The sequence below is a fragment of the Neovison vison genome, chromosome 2 (assembly GCF_020171115.1).
Source record: "Neovison vison isolate M4711 chromosome 2, ASM_NN_V1, whole genome shotgun sequence".
Lineage (NCBI taxonomy): Eukaryota > Metazoa > Chordata > Mammalia > Carnivora > Mustelidae > Neogale > Neogale vison.
Window position 1 is genome coordinate 15746273 of NC_058092.1, and position 17732 is coordinate 15764004.

Sequence of the window (17732 nt, forward strand, 5' to 3'; positions counted from 1 at the left end):
CAAGAGCAGGGAGGCTGACCTGGAAATGAGACTGCTTGATGCCCGGAGTCCCACCCAGCACAGCTAGGCTGACTGGATCTTGCCAGGAGGAGACTTGGGTTGTGGCCCCCCAGTTCTGCCTAGTACAACTCCTTCCCAATTGGGACTTCTACTGGTCCATTTTTAAGATGGGGGATAGGATGCCCTGACAATTCCCTAAAGGGCCAGCCCTTCCCACCGAGCCATTCTGGGGTTCTGTGAACCCCTCTTCACCTGGCTAAAGTCCCCATCACGACAGTGGTTTTAACCGGGGTGGCTCTGATCCCTAAAGGGCATTAGAGAAATACCTGAGGGTGGTTATGGTCTTTAGCAGTTACTAAGAATCACCACTGTCATTCAGTGGGTAGGTGCCAGGATAGCTTTGTCAGGAGAGTCCCACCTAAAGAAGACTTGTTGTGTGTGTGTGTGTGTGTGTGTGTGTGTGTATACAGGTGCAAGCATTTGGTTACTTCATTAGGTCCTGTAGTGTGATCTTGCCGGAATATTTATCTATGGATCTAGAGAGCTTTTACTTCTCTTAGGGCAGTATATTGTTTGGCTTTTGAAATTAGCTGTGTAGGTAGGCTTATTATCTAGTAATACCATTACAGGAAAATAACGCGTTTTTAAAACCCTGTTCTGAACCGGGCCTAGGGAGTCCGCCGCGGTCCCGGGCGCCCTCAGCTGGCCGTCATAGGAACTGCAGAGCGAGGGCTAATCGGCTCCAGCACCAGGGACAGCGTCCCCGGAGTCTCTCCTGGGGCGAGTGGGGGCCCTGAGGGCGGCCCGGAGGAAGCGTCTTGTGTTCTCAGCGGCGCCCTCGTCAACCCCCGCCCCCCGCACTCCTCACTCCTTCCCTTGTGCAGAGGTGGCCCCCAGAGACTGCCCTCTCCCTTCTCCCGAGCGAGAACTGCGGCGCCTCTCCTGGCCCACAAAGGCACACCTGCGCGCCACAATGGCGGCACCTGTGCCGCCGCCCACCGTGTTCCCGCCGCCCCCTCTTCCCCGGGACCCGTTCTCTCCGTGTACAGATCACAGGGCTGCACCTACGCGTCCCGGAACCTCTATGATCCCCGCAAAAGCCCCAGATCATGCAAGAGTTATATGTCAGCCATGACTGATGGGGAAACTGAGGCTTGGAAACCGAGCAGAGCCAGCTTCTGACGCCCCCTCAAGCCCTCAGCTCCCATCACATATGCAGGCACCCCAGCTCAGTAGGAGCAGTGACTAGTTCTTGAGGCCCTGTACCAAACACTCTTGTTGGTTCAGTCCTCCTGACCACCCTGTAAATTAGGAGCAATTATCACCCCCTGTTCAACCTGAGGCCCTGAGGGGCTTGCCCCAGGGTTAGTAGAAGTGACTGTAAAGACCTTCTGAGGTCTTAACTCTACTCTGAGTCCCACTCAGGGACTCCTGCCAGAAGAAAGCCCTAGCTCTGACCACCTTGGAGGCCCGAAAGTCTCCTGTACTCAGGAGTTGGGTGGAGTGGGTGCTCAGGACACCCCCATCCCTCACAGAGGAACTCCTATCTCCCCATCCTCACAAAACGTAGCCTCATAAAGCACATCCCCCAGGCACACAGTAGGTGCTTAATAAATACTTGCCGTATGGCTGAAGCCACAGAAACCAAGAACCAGGTTTCTAAATGCAAAGCCACACAGCCTGGGCACGGAGCCTGGACACGGAGCAGGGCAGTGTGAGCACGGGGGAAGGACATGGACACGAGAGCCAAACAGTGGGGCTCCAGCCCAGTCCTGAGCTGTGTGACTCTAAGCCTCAGTTCCCACATGGAGAGAATGGAGATGCACTAGTTGGTAGTTTACAGAGGGACAATGCTCCGTACAAGAGATGAACCACACACAGTGGACTTAGCCCAGGGTCTTGCGCCCACAGAAGGCTGCTAATGCCATTGTCAGCAGGCAATGAGGATGTACAAAGTCCAGAAGCCCCTGCTGAGTGTGCCCCCGTTTCCACAGGGCAAATCAGCTACAACGTACCCCACGGGCAAGCTGGAGAGCAAAGGAAGAGGCTGAACAACGCAGGGTATGTGGCTGGGTTGGGGCAGGAGGAGGGGGGAGAGGCAGCCATCATGCATGGTTTAGGAATGCCTGGAGGCCCACGCCCTCACTGTGTCATTTCTGACCCTCAGCTCCCAGCCTCAGACTCCAGATCAGCCCCCTGGTCCCCTCAGCATGGCTGGTACTCCGCAAATATTCAGGGAATGAATGAATGATGTGCTAGGTTGGCTATGGAACAAAAGAAAGCTAAAATCTATTTCATTCCTATCACACTACATCTGGGGGCTGACATCGGCACCGGCTGGAGTCAGATGGACCTGTGTTTGAATCCTCACTTCTGTCACTTTCTGGTTGTGACTCTGGGCCACTTTCATAAGCTCTTGAAGCCTCAGTTTCTTCATCTGTACAAAGGATGGTAATGATAATAAAATTACTCAGCTCAGTTTTGGGGATTCAGTGTAAAGTGCTCAGCCCTGGCAGACAGTAGACGGTCAGTAGGTAGGGATTATCTTTAGTACTGTTACTGGACATGTGCTAGCATAGCCCTATACTGAGTCATGAGACCTGGGTCCCAGGCTCAGCTTGACTATGGGCAGGGCCTTACCCCTCCGGGCCCAGTTTCCTTCTTTGTATAATGAGGGCTCTCTAAGGTACTTTCTCAGTCTGATTTTTTGGGGCAGCCGGGTGCATTGGGCGGCAGGCCTCTAAGTAACAGCTCTGCCCCTCGGCTTGGAGAAGGAAAGTGTGTTCCCATGACAGGGAGGAAGGCAGGCATCACTCATACCTTCTCTTTTCCCACTTCCACACACCTCAGAACAGAACCAGCCCCCCCTAGACACTGTCCTCTAACCTGTTCCTAATGTAGAGATAGTCCCCATGGGCTCTGAGCCTCAGGAGTCCCAGGATGGTACAAGGGGCCCAGGGGAGGAGACATCTGGATGTGGAGCCCAGGACCAAAACTCGCTGTGTGCTCTGGGGCTCATCTCTTGGCCTCTCTAAGCCTCAGTTTTTCTTGGCTTCCAAGTGTGGAGGTGAATAACAACCACCGCCCGAGTTCTGCCAGCCCCAAGGGCCCTGGCGTGCAGAAGAGGCAACCCAGATGTGAAAGCCCTTTGTGAATTGCTACCATCGGGCGTAATCATAATAATTATTATCTGTAAAACAAGGGGGTTGGACCAGCTGATCCCATGGGCTCCTCTCCAGCTCTGATGCTGAGGATTTCTCGGTTTCCAAGCTGGGAATTTATGCAGACATAGGCCAGGAGAAGCCAGGGTCTGTGGGATTGTAAATCCCCAGGAACTCTGCAAAAAAATCTCCCCATTCATCCTCTTCTCCCAACCCAGCCTGGGCGCTGAGCCCCAGGGATAGGCCACAGGGATGGGGAAAAGGAGGGAGGAGAACCTGGGAGGTTCAGGGCTGTGTCCTCAAAGTGTGGGGAGAGCCCCAGAGTGTGAACCCCCTCCCCACCGCTGCCTAGAACTGCCGCCACTCCTTAAGGGCTCAGCCCCTTCCTCTCTACCACACCCTTCTCCTAACCCCATCTAATTCTGCACGGAGTAGGCCGAAGTGGTTAAAAGTGGAGGCAGATAGCCCGTAATTCAAATCTCAGCTCCAGCCACACACCAGCCGGGTGACCCTGAGCAGGTCATTTAAACTCTCTGAGCCTCAGCCGGTCTAATAACAGTTGCTCTGAGGATTAAATGAGATCTGTGAAAAGTGCTTAGCATAGAGGCCTACATACTCCCAAGTACACAATTCATGCCCCCGACTTGTGTTCTATCACTCAGCCTCTCTTCTGCTTCTCCTTTGCCAGAACCTTCCTGATGGTTGCTATGTTATCCCTGAGCTAACCAGCTCCTTCCCACCCTGGCTGACCAAGGGTGGGCCCCAACGATGTGGCACGGGGGCAGGGGACAGATCCCAGGTTTCTCCTGCCCATCAGAGGACCACAGAGGGCCATACCTCCCCAGCCAGGGAAGTCCAGGGGCCTGTCTCATGACTGGGATGGAGAAGACTCTGTCCCAAGGGCTCTGTCCAGTCCTGCATCTGGGGGCTTAAGGTCCTGGGGCAGGGACTGAAAGGGCACCCATATGCACTGGGAAGAGCTCCAGGATCTCAGGGGGAAGCAGGTGGTGAAGGGGACAAGGCTGGAGCCCACAGACACAGAGCTTCCAGCCCCTGGTATCCACGGCCTGTGGCATAAGCATTCTTCCAGGAGGGGATGGCCTCTCTTGGGGCCTCCGAGATCAGGAAGAGGTGCAAGGCTTGCACACCCCCAGGGGGCCTTGTCCTAGCAGTCCCTTGCAGGTAGGTGACACACCCTACTCTTGAGAATGGAGGACTCGGGGCTGCCCCAGCAGTTTCCACAGGGACCATGCAAGCAGCAGAAGAGAAAAGTTCCCAAGATCACCTTCCATCCAACGCATCCACCCCGCCCCAAAAGCCCTCACTTAGAGGGGTGGGACCTTGGAGAAAGCTGACTTCTGAGCTGGGGTCTGGTATCTTTTCCTCACAGACTTGGGACTGAGCACTGAGGAGCAGAGCAGAGGGCTGGACCCACATGGGTCCCCCTTCCACCTCCCATGATGGCCTGGCTGCAACGGGCGGGCCGCTCCTGTGGCCTCAGGCAGGTCACAGCCTCTCCGGCCGCTCAGGAGTCTGTCCTCACCTGCCATCCATGCCAAAGTTCAGCAGCCCCAAATTCCCAGGGGAGCCTGGGGAACAGGTAGTTACAAGAAACAGCGCAAACCCCCCAGAGACACAACCCAGCTGAGACACAGGGACACAGATAGCTTCCTCTCACCAGGTGAGTCTCACCGGAGCCGCAAGACAAAGGCAGAAGCCACACCTGCCCTTTCCAGGGATGGAAAGGTGGGCTGCACTTGCCTGAGATCACCCAGCTAGTGGGGGGAGGTGAGAGGGGCAACATGGGTCTCCTGGTTTCCAGCACAGACGGCAGTCTCCTGCTTCCCTGAGCATTTGGGGCCTTGGTCCTCTGGCCTGTCCCAGGGATGGAAAGATGCTCCTTTGCACACACGAGGAAAACAAGACTCGGGGAAACAGGCCATGGGGCCATTCTTACACAGTGGGGCAGAGCAGAGAACTGTGCCAGGCTAACTCCTCCTTCTCAACCCAAGGCCTGCCCACAGAAGGTACAGCTGGTCCCTCTGAGGGTCTCCCCTCTGGATTTCAGAAAAATGCAAACTCCTCGGTCTGGCATTCAAGGCCCTCCATGAGCTGACTCCGTCTCATCCCTACACACACCTGCTGGAGCCACGCCAGCATCCCTATGTCCATCTCATGCTGGATCCAGTTACGCCACCAGAAACACCACCACTGTCCCTATGCAGCTCGTAATTCCACGAAGAGCCCCCATTACTGCTTATGACGGCCCCCCACCCCGCGTGCCAGGCACCGACCCCTCACGGCGGAACCACCATCTCCCGTGATCACAATGCCAACTGCCTTGGAAATGTGAAGTCATGGGAAAAAATCCCCACTGCCCCAAAACCTTGAAGAAAAGGCTTATTTTTTTTTCTTGCCATAATAAAATTTGAAGTTTTTAAAATAGATCGTTCTTCATGTTTTTCTGGTGTTTGTTTTTCCTTCTGTGCATTGCTATCTCTGAGCGCAGCTCTGTGTTTTTCAAGGCATCTCCCAGCCGGCATGTCTGATCTGTGCAAACAACATTCCCAGGTAGGCAGGCGGAAGAGGGCTCATCACCCCTGGTCTATGGAGAAGGAAGGAGGCAACGGAGCGTAAGTGGCTGCTCCGACGTCATACTAGACTTGGATCCCTGACGACTCCCAGCCCACCTCCTTTTAGGTCCCCAGCAAATCTCCCACCATGAGCAGTGGGGTGTTGCCTTGGGTCCTGGCCTCCATTAGCCTCCTTACCCTCTGGCAGGTGAGAATTCTACCACTGAGCCACCAATGCCCCACTAGACTCCTTAACCTTTGAAACAGCCCCATCAGCAAATAAAGTGGGCGATGCGCCCTTTATAGATAAAGAAACAGAGGGTCGGGGCGCCTGGGTGTCTCAGTTGGTTAAGCGTCTGCCTTTGGCTCAGGTCATGATCCCGGGGTCCTGGGATCAAGGTCCACGTCTGGTTCCCTGCTCGGGGAAAATCTCCTTCTCCCTCTCCCTCTGCCTCTGCTCGAGCTGTCTTTCTCACTCTCTCTATTAAATAAATAAAATCTTAAAAAGAGAGAGAAAGAGAGAGAGAGAAACAGAGGCTTGGAGAGATGGAATTACTTGCCTTAAGTCATATAGCTGTTCAGTGGCAAAGTCAGAATTTGAACTCAAGTCTTCTGCTTCCAAAAGGCTGCCCAGGGGTGGAGGGGCCCCTGTCTGCAGAGGTAGTTACCTCTGGATGGCGTGGGCACTTCACTCTACCTCATTGAGCCTTACTTCCTCCTCTGAGACATGGTCACGGTAACATCACACTGGGCGGTGGAAGGGACCAAATGATGCCACACCCAGCTCAACTCTGTTGTCCTCAGGGCCTGTCACAGTCCCTGGGACACACCATATGCTCAGTAAATGCTTACCAAGTATTCCAATGAGGTTCCATGGTACCTGCACACCGCACGAGCATCATAGTTGGCTCCTTTCTTCCAGTGGGACTCCCCTGTTTTGGGCTGTCTCCCCACTAGAACCCCTCTGGCTCTTCTCCCTTCCTCCCCTCTGAGTCACTGCTTGTAAGCACTAGTTTTCAGCCCTAAAAATAGAGCACGTTTGGGGGCATAAAAATTCCTCCAGATGTTGAACCACAACAGCAGCCCCCTGCCCTCAAGTTCCCCTCTGCTGTAACCGAGGTGGCCGTCGCAGGACGTCCCAGGGCTGATGGCCCGTGCTCAACCTAGTGCAGGCCTGGAGTTCTCAGTCTGCTGGAATCCTTCGCCAGGCGCCCCCACCCCCCCGCCCCCGTCTCATCTCATGCTGTCCAGCAGAGCCAACTTCCTTTCCTCATTGGCAGAAGGGCTGCCGCCTCACACCTCACACTCGCTGGCTGGGCTGAGCTGGAGACGGGCCCAGAGACGGGAGATGATTTGCCTGGGCTGCACAGCCAGCAAGAGACGGGGCCAGGTCTGCACTCTAGCAAGCCGATGTTAAGTACCCGAACCAGAATGGCAAAGCCCAGAGCCCCTCACTGCCCCCACATACATTTGTCTGTCCTGGAGACCTTATCAGAGCCCAGAGAAGCGTATCTCAGAAGCTGCTCTCCAGAATACCAGCCTCTCAGGGGGTACCGCCAGGGTGCCAGGGTGCGGCCTGGCAGAGGATCTCAGAGGATTCCCCTCTCTTCACACCAGCTGGCCCCCAGCCTTGCTGGGAGGGCGAAGCAGAAGCCAGGACTTGGCGAGGCCTCCTGGCAAAGTGGCAAAGGAAAGGGAACCCCGGGGCTACTTGGACTCGAGGGTGTCCTATCTTAGGAGGGGCCCATGGAGCAGCATGTTCAGGGATTGCAGAAGGGTGGCAGGGTGGAGAGGCTCCAGTGGCAACCTGGTGGGTCAGGGGGAGGGGCAGGAGAGGAGGGTACACGGAGGGGGAAACGCCGGGCACCTTCCCGGTATTCTTAGGGTCAACCGAGGGAGGTTCAGGTGAAGCAGAAAAGAAGGAAGGTGAGGCTTTGCTGAGGTGGTGCCGGGGGTGCGGGTCAGAGGGGCCTCTGCCACCCCCTCCCGGGGTGATGAGGAGTTCACGTCCTACACGCAGGAAGCTGATTTAATGCACACGTGTGTGCCCTCGTGGGGGCCTGGGTGTGGGTGGGTGCTTATCTGCCAGGTTAATTTCTCAGGGCGTGGGGCTTTCTTGTGCTCTTTCCTGTGCACGCGCGCGCACGCGCGCGCGTGTGTGTGTGTGTGTGTGTGGGGGCTCATGTCTAGGAGGGGCATGGAAGCCACTGCCAGCCCGATGAGGCTTCTGACCAGGTTCTTCTCGAGACCACCACCTCCCCCTCTGCATGTTCACGTACTGGGCGGGGTGTCTTTTGGTGTCTGTAGCGGCGGCCAGCGCTGGAGGTGGGGGGTCTCCGCCTGCACATGCCCGTGTGTCCCTGTGTCTGGGTCTCGAGATATTTGTTTTCGTCTGTGTCGCGGAGCTTGGCTGTTTCTGCCGCATGTGTGGCTGCTTGGCGGCCTCTGACGGGCGGGACAAAGGCCTCCCTAGACAGACAGGTGGTGCGGCAGGCAGACCTGCCCCCGATGCCCTCAGAAGGCCTCTAGGCTCTGGTACGTGGCTGCAGGGCAGGACGTGGGGCCGGCTGAGAGGGAGCTAAAGCAGGGACTCAGGGCTCCCCTACTCCAGGCCTGTGCCGACGCGGCAGGTTCCAGAGGCCTGAGCAGTAGAGACACCCACCCCCGCCCCAGGGGCAAGGAGACCCTCAGCATTTCAAGAGGCCAAAGGAGGAATATTTCTTGTCTCATAGGGGTGGAGGGTGAATAGAGACAGGAGAGGGGTTTCCTGAGATCCCTGCCGGGTAGGCAACACAGAGAAGAGGAGCTGGCTTCACCCAGGGAAAGCTGTGAGTCTCAGGTTGGAAACGGAAGAGGCTACAAAGCAAGTACTGGGCTCTGGGAGAGGAAGAAGGCCTGAGTTCTGGCCACTGAAGAAAGGGGGGGGGGCTCTCCTTAACCTGAGCCAGCTTCCCCACCTCCCTCCAGATGCACTGTCACCTCCAAGAGGCACAGGGAGCGGGTCACCAGCGGACCACCCCACTTGTCACAGACCGCCCCTCCTGCAAGACCTACCTAGATCAGGAGTCAGAGAAATGATGCTAGCCCTGGCAGAGGCGACTCTGTGACCTTGGGCAGTTTATTCAACCTCTCTAAGCCTCCGTTTCCTCATCTGTGCAATGGAGACTTCTGTGTGCATGCACGCGCGCGAACACATGCCCCACCTGACTTCGCTGTGCCCGGGGAAGGTGCTCCCCCTCCCTGCCACCTGGGGACTAAGCTTTACCTAGGAGTCTTTCTGAGGCCATTAAAGCACCCTTTCACTTCTCCAAACCTTCCAACTGCTAGAGGGAAGCTCAAAGGGCAGCTGAGGCCTGGGTGGAGAAATGGGGGGATTTCTGGGGTCACCTGGGCAAGACCACCCCTACCCCCACGCAGCTGCTGCCCTCTCCCCATTCAGGAGCAGCTTAGCTGATGTTTCCTCCCACTACTAGAAAACAGACCCTCGCCTTCCAGCTTCTTCTTCCAGACACGTCAGGAAGGAAGGACCACGGCCCTCCTGGCAGGGTGGGCTAAGAGCCTGGGACCCAGCTCCCTTTTCGAAGGAAATGACAGCTCCTACTTCACTTCCCCTCTGTCTTTCTCTCCCGCTCCGTCCTGACCCAGCTTCTTTCAGTGGCCCTTCCCGCTGGCCTCTGACTACCGCCAGGGAGGGACTGAAGCACGGGGACAGATGCCAATGTGCCATGTGTGAGGGGTGGGGTGTCCTTTTTGATTCCACCCCCAGGCCTGTGCTATGGCCCCAACAAGGACTCGGGGGTCACTCGCAGGTTGGGGTCTAACCACCACGAAGGGAGGGCTCTCGCCTCCTGAGCTGGGGCGTGTGTGTCTGTGTCTGTGTCTGTGTCTGTGCGCGCGCGTGTGCGCGAGCCCGCGAGCGCGCGCGCGCCCAAACCCAGGCACCCCAAGGCTGGCACCAAAGCGTCTGCGGGGCGCGGGGACCGCCCTGTGGATTCCCATCGAGTCCTCAGATCCTGCGGAGCCAGAGAAGGGAGGCGGCGAGGGGGCGCCCGACTGCGTGACGCGGGTGCCCTGCTCCGCGGCGGGTCAGAGACAGGGGCGGGGGGAGTGCGCTCCGTCCTCGGGGAAGCAAGGACATCACCGCCCTCTCGGTTCAGGGTCGTTGCCCCTGAGGACCCCCACTTCCGTCCTCTGAGGAGCGGAGCGCCTCCTCCTGGGGGGGCGTTAAGGCCCGCGGCCCCTGCCCAGGGATCAAGGGAACGCGCCCACTTCTCCGCGTTCCCCTGTCTGCGCCCAAGGCGCCCCCTCCCCAGGACCAGGGCAAGCGGGACTCCCACCCACGCAGGGGGGTGGGACCCGTGCCCCGTCAGCGGCCGCCTGGACCGAGCCCCGCAGGCGAGGGGGGGGTTCAGCCGGCTGAACCCAGGCCTGCCCCCCACGCCCGCCTCTGGCCGCGGCCAACCCGGCCCGCGCCCCCTCCCGCGGACCCTCGGGCCCCGGGTCCCCGCCTGCGCGGGGTCCTGGCGGCCGGCCGAGGGGAGCCCGCGGCACTGCTGTCCCTTCCCTGTCCCCGGGCCGCTCCCGGGCGGGGCGGACTCACCCGCGGGCCTGGGCCGGGCGTCCTGGGCTCGGCACTCCGGTGCCCGCGGCAGACGCTGCAGCTCTGCTCCGACGCGGCTTCGCGTTCGCCGCCGCCGCCGCCGCCGCCGCCGCCGCCGCCGCAGTTCGGGGAGGGGGGCGTCACGTGACCGCGGAGCGCTCCTTCCCCGGCGCCGCTCCCCCCCCCCCCGTCACTGCGGAGCCGCGGGCGAGGGAGCTGGAGCGGCGGAGGCCCCCGCCCTGCCGGCCCCCGCGCGCCCGTCGCCCCTCACGGCGGTCCCGGCGGCGGGCGCTCTGTGCCCCCATTTCACAGGTGGGGAAACTGAGGACCAGAGAGCGCAAAGACTGGCTCAGGGTTACGTAGCTAGACTGCAGCAGGGCCCGGGCGAGGACCCGGCGATTCGGCCGACAGCCGGTGCTCCAAAGGGAGAGGGAAAACTCCTGGGGCACGTGGGGGCGACGGGAAAGGTGGGGGACACGCCCTAGGCCCCCATAGGCTCCTCATGTCTGCAGGGACTGGGAGGAAGGAAAAAGCGCTGGCTTTGGTGCGCCAGGAGCCTGTGCCCCATCACGTCCTCCGCACAGAAAAGCCTGGTGTGAGTCCTCGAAGCAGTCGTGACTGGTTAGCGGCTCTTGGACATCCTCCCTGGACTGGGCGGCTCGCTCCTCGCTCCCAGCCTATTCCGGAACCAGGGAGCTGAGCGCCTGCCTCTAAGACGTGGAGGGACAGTGGCAGGAGGCGGGGGTGGGGGGTGGGGTGTTGGCAGCGGTTGGAGGAGAGTTGAAAACCCAGGCAGAAAGGGGCCACAGGGATCACTTTAGTCTACCTGCTGAGGCCCAGAGAGGGGCAGAGATTTGCCCAAGGACACATGCAAGTCACCAACAGCAGCTCCTAGGCCTCACTGAGGGGAATGCCATTTGTGTCACACATCTCCCTTTCTACTCCACCCGCTCCTCGAGCAAAGCTGGATGAATGGTGGCAACAGGCCCTGTGTCCTCGGGGCCAGAGCTCTGGGGACACTGGGTGAGGTATGCTTGGTGACCCCACGATCATGCCCCGAGTCACATGAACACTGATGTTAGAGGGATCTTTGAGACCCCTGGATCTCACTCCCTTGCTCTAATAACTGGGGAAACTGAGTCTGCAAAAGGGGTAGAGGCAAACGTCCATCTCACCTACCCCTTCAAATCAGTGGACCAAGCAATGGGGATCCTTTGAGGTCAGAGGCCAATAGGGTCACTTTCTAGAAAAGTTAGGGAGGACTCAAGCCTTGTATTCACTTATTCAACTTATTTATCGGGCACCTGCTGTGCTTAATAAGGGATTGTCATTTCTACCTCCCCACCTCCCTCTCCCCACACCCTATCTTTCCAGCCACAGGGACGGCATCTCATTAAGGAAAAGATGTAGAACCACGGTGACCCTTACATCAGCTCTGGACTGAGACATGCAGACCCCTGAGTTTTCAGCCCCATGGGCGCTGCGACCATGGCCATATTTCTCCGCCAAGACACTCGCCCAACCGAGAAGAGATTCCAATTAATAATGAGGACATGCCTCATCCTCATTCTACCTCCGAGCCCACCTGCTCATGCGAAAAGGCAGAGGAGAACTGTGGGTCAGGCACCAGTTCTTCCCAGACCTGGCGTCAATTTCTCCCCTGCAAGCCCTGGCCAGCCATGGGCAGGAAGGAGGCCCCAACCCAGGGCTTCTCAGACTCCGAACAGCGCAGCAGTGGCCTGATCCTGCAGCAGAGGGCCTGGAACCTGCGCTCCCACATTTCCAATGAAGCACCACTGGCCATGTGGCTGGGGCTGCTGGGCCCCGGGCTGCTCTTCTAGCGGCGCTGGTGGAACAACATGGTCAGAGCAGGAGGAAGACTACTGCTGGGACCGGGACTGAGGACACAGGCCTGGACCGTGGCCTGCTTACTCTGCGCCCCCTGTCCCCCACCCCGGGGACCCCTTGCTTTCCTGCCCAGGACTGGGCCTGGGCCTGGATCCTCCTCCGGGTGCACCAGGGCCGTAGGCTTGGTTCAAAGCTGTAAGGAGACAGAAGTTACATGAGGCTGGTCGAGGCACTTCCGGGGAGGGTGGTGGAGAAGGGATTTTGTGGCATATGGATGGCCCAGACAGGTATGTTCATTAGGGCACTGGTCCCGGGAGATGCCTGGTGGAATAAAATCCCATTTGAGATGGGCTGGCTGAATGCCTAATGGCCTCCCAGGGCAGCATGCGCTGGGCCCGCTGGCCTCCAGCAGGGCTGGGCTCCCACATCTCAGGAAGGACACGCAAATTCCCCGAGTTCGCAGAAGTACCACAGCGCGTCCCATCCTCCCTCGTTTCGTACCCTGGGTCAGATAGATCCACAGTCCCCATGTCTTGTCCTGCTCTGACTCCTCCCCTGGAGAGCCCCCTCCCCCTCCCTGTTGTGAGGCAGAGGGGCCAGGGGCTCCCAACTCTGGCTAATGGTGATTAGCTGATGGCTAATGGTTCTACTCCTGCCTGTGAGCGGAGACCAGGGTGCCCCACCCGAGCCAGCACGAGGGCAGCCGAGGCAGCAGGGGCGTGAAAACGCACAAGGTGAGCTATGGCAGCTGTGACCTTTCATGGTCCGGACTGGCAGACTGCAAGGTCCCCAAGGGCCCAAGGTCCTACTGGCACAGGGGACCGCATGTGCCCGACCCTGGCCGAGTAGGCCGAGGAACGAAGATTCTTCTTCTGTGCCAAGCCTCTCTATTCCTTCTTTATAATCAAGGAGCTTTCGATTACAGCATTTTCCTCTTTACAGAAAACCTCAATGCAAGAGGCTTATAATCTCCAATGTGTTCTGGGGGGCACCATTCTGAGACTGTCAGGGCCCCTGGGGTGAAGGCAACACGTGCCATAGGGGGCTGGGCACACAGCCTGGCATGGAGCCTGGGGGTTGAAGGGAAGATTGGACAAAGGCCCCAGAGCTTTACTTTCTCTGGCCTATTTCAATCCAAACCACTCAGGACTGACCGCTCATGCATGGCTGCCTCTGGGCACAAGCCTTTTCTTTTTCAAACACTTAATACACTGCAACCTAGCCATCACCCCTGCCCTCCCCACTGCTGAAAAATGAAAGCTGGCTTCAAAAAATCTGACATCTAAGAAGCCTGGAGAATGAAAACGTGGGTGGCACAAACAGTAAACTCAGAATAATGCGGGAGGGAGTCCCCAAGGGGCAGCCGCCTCCTGCAAAGAACTCCCCTCTCCGTCCCCCTTCCCACACGGGATCAAAGGAAAGTGGGGACAGGGGCCGCCCAGCAGGGAAAGCCAGGGGAACAGACCTCAAAGGCAATGGGTCTCCAAGGTGTGTACTATCCACAGAGCATGAGTAAGGTCTAGGAGGGGCTGGGAAACAAGAGCCGCAGGGGGGGATGGGAAGACGGTTCTTCCCCAGTGAGAAAAAGACAGGTTGGGTGGGAGGCTGCCATGCGGATGCTGGCTGCCCCAGGGGCCTCACTCTTGGGTTACAAAAGTCTTTGGCTCATGTGAGCATCGCTAGGGAGTCCCTATTTTGAGGACAAAAGAGACAAGCCCAAAGGTGGGGGGCAACCCTGGTTACACCAAAGCAATAGAAAGCTCTCTCCAGGGGTCTTACTGGCAGAGCAGAGCTTCTAGCGGATCCTGGGGTATTCATTCACTTTTTGCTGAGAACATTTCATTTGGCTCACGTGGCAGCTGTGAAGAACAAGACGGCCAGAGGGCCTACACTCGGGGACCTGGAACAGTCTAGCACAAAATAGGTTGATTCCGGTTCTGGGGCTGGGGCGGTTTTTGGTGCAGACCTAAGTAAAATCCAGCCCGGCCCTGACTCCCCTAACTCTGGCTCCCAGTAAGACAAAAATAAACACCTCCCTCTAGTTCCAAAATTCTGGATAGTCTAGCCCTGCTTGGATCCTTTCATCCAGAGAAGCAGTGCGCACTGCAGATGGGAGAAGGCAGAGCGAGAATGGCAGTAAAAACCAACCAAAGAGGCAACTTGCAGACTGATAAAACGAGAGAAGGGAGTCCTTCGAGGTGGTCTGGCAGGGTGGTTTTCCAAATGCACTCCCTAGCGCTTCCTCAAGGGGGTAGGTGGGTGTGGGAGAGCAGCCCAAGGCAGAAGGCCCCAGGGTCTCCTTCCACCCAGTGCAAGTTTGACGACATCTATATAACCAGTTTCCTTTCAGAGAGACACTTGGGCCCCAAGCAGAATGCATTTGTCCAGGAACATAAAGAGAGCCGGTCGCAGCTTCGTGTTCCCTTGGTTAGAAACAAGAGAATGGGGGGGAGGGAGGGGAACCAAGAGGTCAGTGTGCCAACCAGCAATGACTGAAGCCAGGCAGTGGCCGCCTAGGCCCTCTGGTTTCCCTGGGATGTGTCCCCCACTTCCTGTGCCCAGGGCCTGCCTCCCCGGGCGAGGACTAACACACATCTGGGAATCGAGCTGCCATTCCAGCTGCTGGTAGAAGCCTGGCTCCCGCTCGGGCTGAGACAGTCTCCCTCCACAGGCCCTGGTCTAGGCAGTCGGAGCCAAGTCCTTGAAAGCAGGGATTTTTTTTCCCCCCTTAAGCATGTTGCGGGGAGGGGTAGAACAGACGATGCCCTCTATTTGAGATCAATAAAGTAATTATGTTGGAAAAGCTCTTAGGACTAACTTCAGAGAAAATCCAGACAGCCTCATGAATGAGAAAGTGTAAAAACACAGCAGGGGAAGAACCAACGTGTCACCTCTACTCCCGGGATTGAGGCCATTTTGGCAGTAGAATCTGCTTCTTCGGGATCCTGCTCTTGGCCTCTCCTGGGTGGGACACAGCAAAGGCTCGGGGAAGTGATGGAGGTCCTGGGACTAAAGGCAGACCAGTGTCCCCTGTAAGGCAGCATCCTGGCAATGGCTAGGAGATGGATTCTTCAACTCCCCTCTTCCCAAAAATCTCACGAGGCTCAGAAAATATACTTAAATCTTACGATATGAAGAAAGGTCACCAATTCTTCTGAAATGTACACAACCAGATAAACCTGGTCCTGTGGTTTAGTTGGTGGTGAAGGGGAAGCCCAGGTATGCTTCCCCATGTACTCTACTCGTCAATAGTTTCTCTTTTTTCCCCCCACTTAAGTCTCAAGAGGTAAATACAAAAACACGGGATTCTTCTGCGTCGTGCTCCCCCGTGCCCCCACAGCCCTGCCTCTGAAGCTCCCGGCACCTGTTCCTGATGATCTTGGCATTGACAATCAAAACATCGGAAGCTCCCCTCTGGGGCAGGACCTGCCCATCACAAAGACATAAATCTTCAACACACATTCTAAACGTGTTTCAAATACCTTTCAACATGACCCTGCAAATAAACAGAATCGAGGAAGCTTATGGTCTGGCCACTGGCTTCATTTTCCTTACCAGCCAAGAGGTAAGATTTATGTAACAGGACAACTGAACACCTGTCCAGTCATGATTTTAGCTCTAAGGGCTTCCAGCATAAGGTGCAGGCTGAACTTGAGAGAAAGGGTGTGGGGCAACTTGGCGATGAGTCTCCATGACCCCTTTTAGAAGACTTGTGGAAGATTCCATGGCTTCCCCTCACAAAGACTAGAGTTCTTCTAATTACAAGGAATAATACAAAGCATTTCACACCAAGGACGTTTATTACTGCTTGATCTTCAGTGTGGGAGGGTATACAAGGCAGCAAATACTGCCCCCTTCTAAGAGACTGGGACACTAAGACAAAGCAAAGTAACTTTGCTTAGTTACAAGGTGAATGGTAGAATTTTCTGGAAACAGGTGACACGACTTCTTAAACTTGCCATTTCTTTTTTTTTTTTTTTTAAAGATTTTATTTATTTATTTGACAGAGAGAGATCACAGTAGACAGCAAGGCAGGCAGAGAGAGGGGAAGGGAAGCAGGCCCCCTGCCGAGCAGAGAGCCCGATGCGGGGCTCGATCCCAGGACCCTGGGATCATGACCTGAGCCGAAGGCAGCGGCTTTAACCCACTGAGCCACCCAGGCGCCCTTAAACTTGCCATTTCAATGCCACCTACACATGTATGTGTTGTACCAAACCAGCTGGCAGACTCCTTGGCCCGATTAACAGCCAGACTTAAAAACCAAAGGAATGGGATGTAGGAGATGAAGAGGTGGATTTCTGTGTCTACTGGACTTAAAAAAAAAAAAAAATTGATATTGAGAGACACAGCAAGAGAGAAAACACAAGCCAGGGGAGTGGGAGAGGGAGAAGAGGCTCCCCGTTGAGCGGGGAGCCCGATGCGGGGCTTGATCCCAGGATGCTGGGATCATGACCTGAGCCAAAGGCAGAAGCTTAACGACTGAGCCACCCAGGGACCCATCTATTAGACTCCTCACCTGGCACGGGGTCAGTGAAATATCTACGGGGTACCACGTACGAATGTTCAGTTTGTATTTTAATGAACAAAGCATCCCAGTAGTGTTGATGCTCAAATCCCCAGCGACACTGGGGTCTACACAGTGTCTGGAGTTTGAGGCAGTGAACTGCTATTAGCCTTCAGAGTCAGAGGTACAGCTGGTAACAAAACCCTGTGCCTCGGAGGTGGGGGTGGGACGCAGGGCGCTGGCAAAGGGGTGATAATCTCCTTAAAATGAAAAATGCTGGCTCTTCCTCGGACTGAACTCTGTTCACAGTCCCCTGTAACACTGAGCAAACAACATTACGACGCCAGAGAGAAAGGAGGCGATGCCGCTCCGTGATTCGGAAACAGGAAGGACAGGCTTTCATGCTCATTTCACATCGGTAGCTTGTTTGGACAGAGATAAATCATCCCTCGGGCATTTGAAACAGGTTCTCCAGTACCAGAATCAGCTTCAAATATTAACCAGGGTCTGATCAACAAGTCCCTCACCGCACAGACCACTCACCGGAGATTTAAAGTAAACAAATTTGCTCTGGATTAGGATTTCGTGGAAATAAAGGGACACTCCTTTCTTTTCAATTTTGCAGAAATGTAAGAGGAATTCTAAACAACAAGGTTCATTAATACACAGGACGATTTCCCCAGGGATTGAAGACGTCCAAATGGCCACCTGCATTTCAGGTAATGTCAACAAGTGGGCCAGCACGGCCTGCAGGGCACAGTAGTCTGGGTTTAAGGAGTGGTCAGAAATGCAAGGGGGACAATTCAGGGTTCCTAATACCTTCTTCCAGCAACTGCTCTGGCGCACAGCAGAAAAAACCTAAGGGAGAGTCTCTACACTTCAGAGGGGTCACAGCCCACAAGACGGGGGCCCCACGTACTTGTAAATACAAAGCAAGGACTGTGTTTAAGGTTGTACCTGGTTTCCCGCGGGGGAGGACCCTGAACACGTGCAGACATGTTGTCACTCTGCTGACTGGGGGGGGGGGAGAAAGAGGTCCCACGCCT

General features: G+C 56.5%; 1 protein-coding gene across 4 annotated transcripts in view; it reads right to left on the reverse strand.

The window, feature by feature from the left end:
* LOC122899542 (RAP1 GTPase activating protein) overlaps window positions 1-10400 on the reverse strand; it is a 65071-nt gene extending 54671 nt beyond the window's left edge. For all 4 annotated transcript variants that reach the window (XM_044237382.1, XM_044237381.1, XM_044237380.1 and 1 more), the window contains exon 1: window positions 10335-10400. The gene's annotated coding sequence lies outside the window, so the exon portion shown is untranslated. The remainder of the gene's footprint in view (window positions 1-10334) is intronic.
* Between the last annotated feature and the right edge of the window lie 7332 nt (window positions 10401-17732).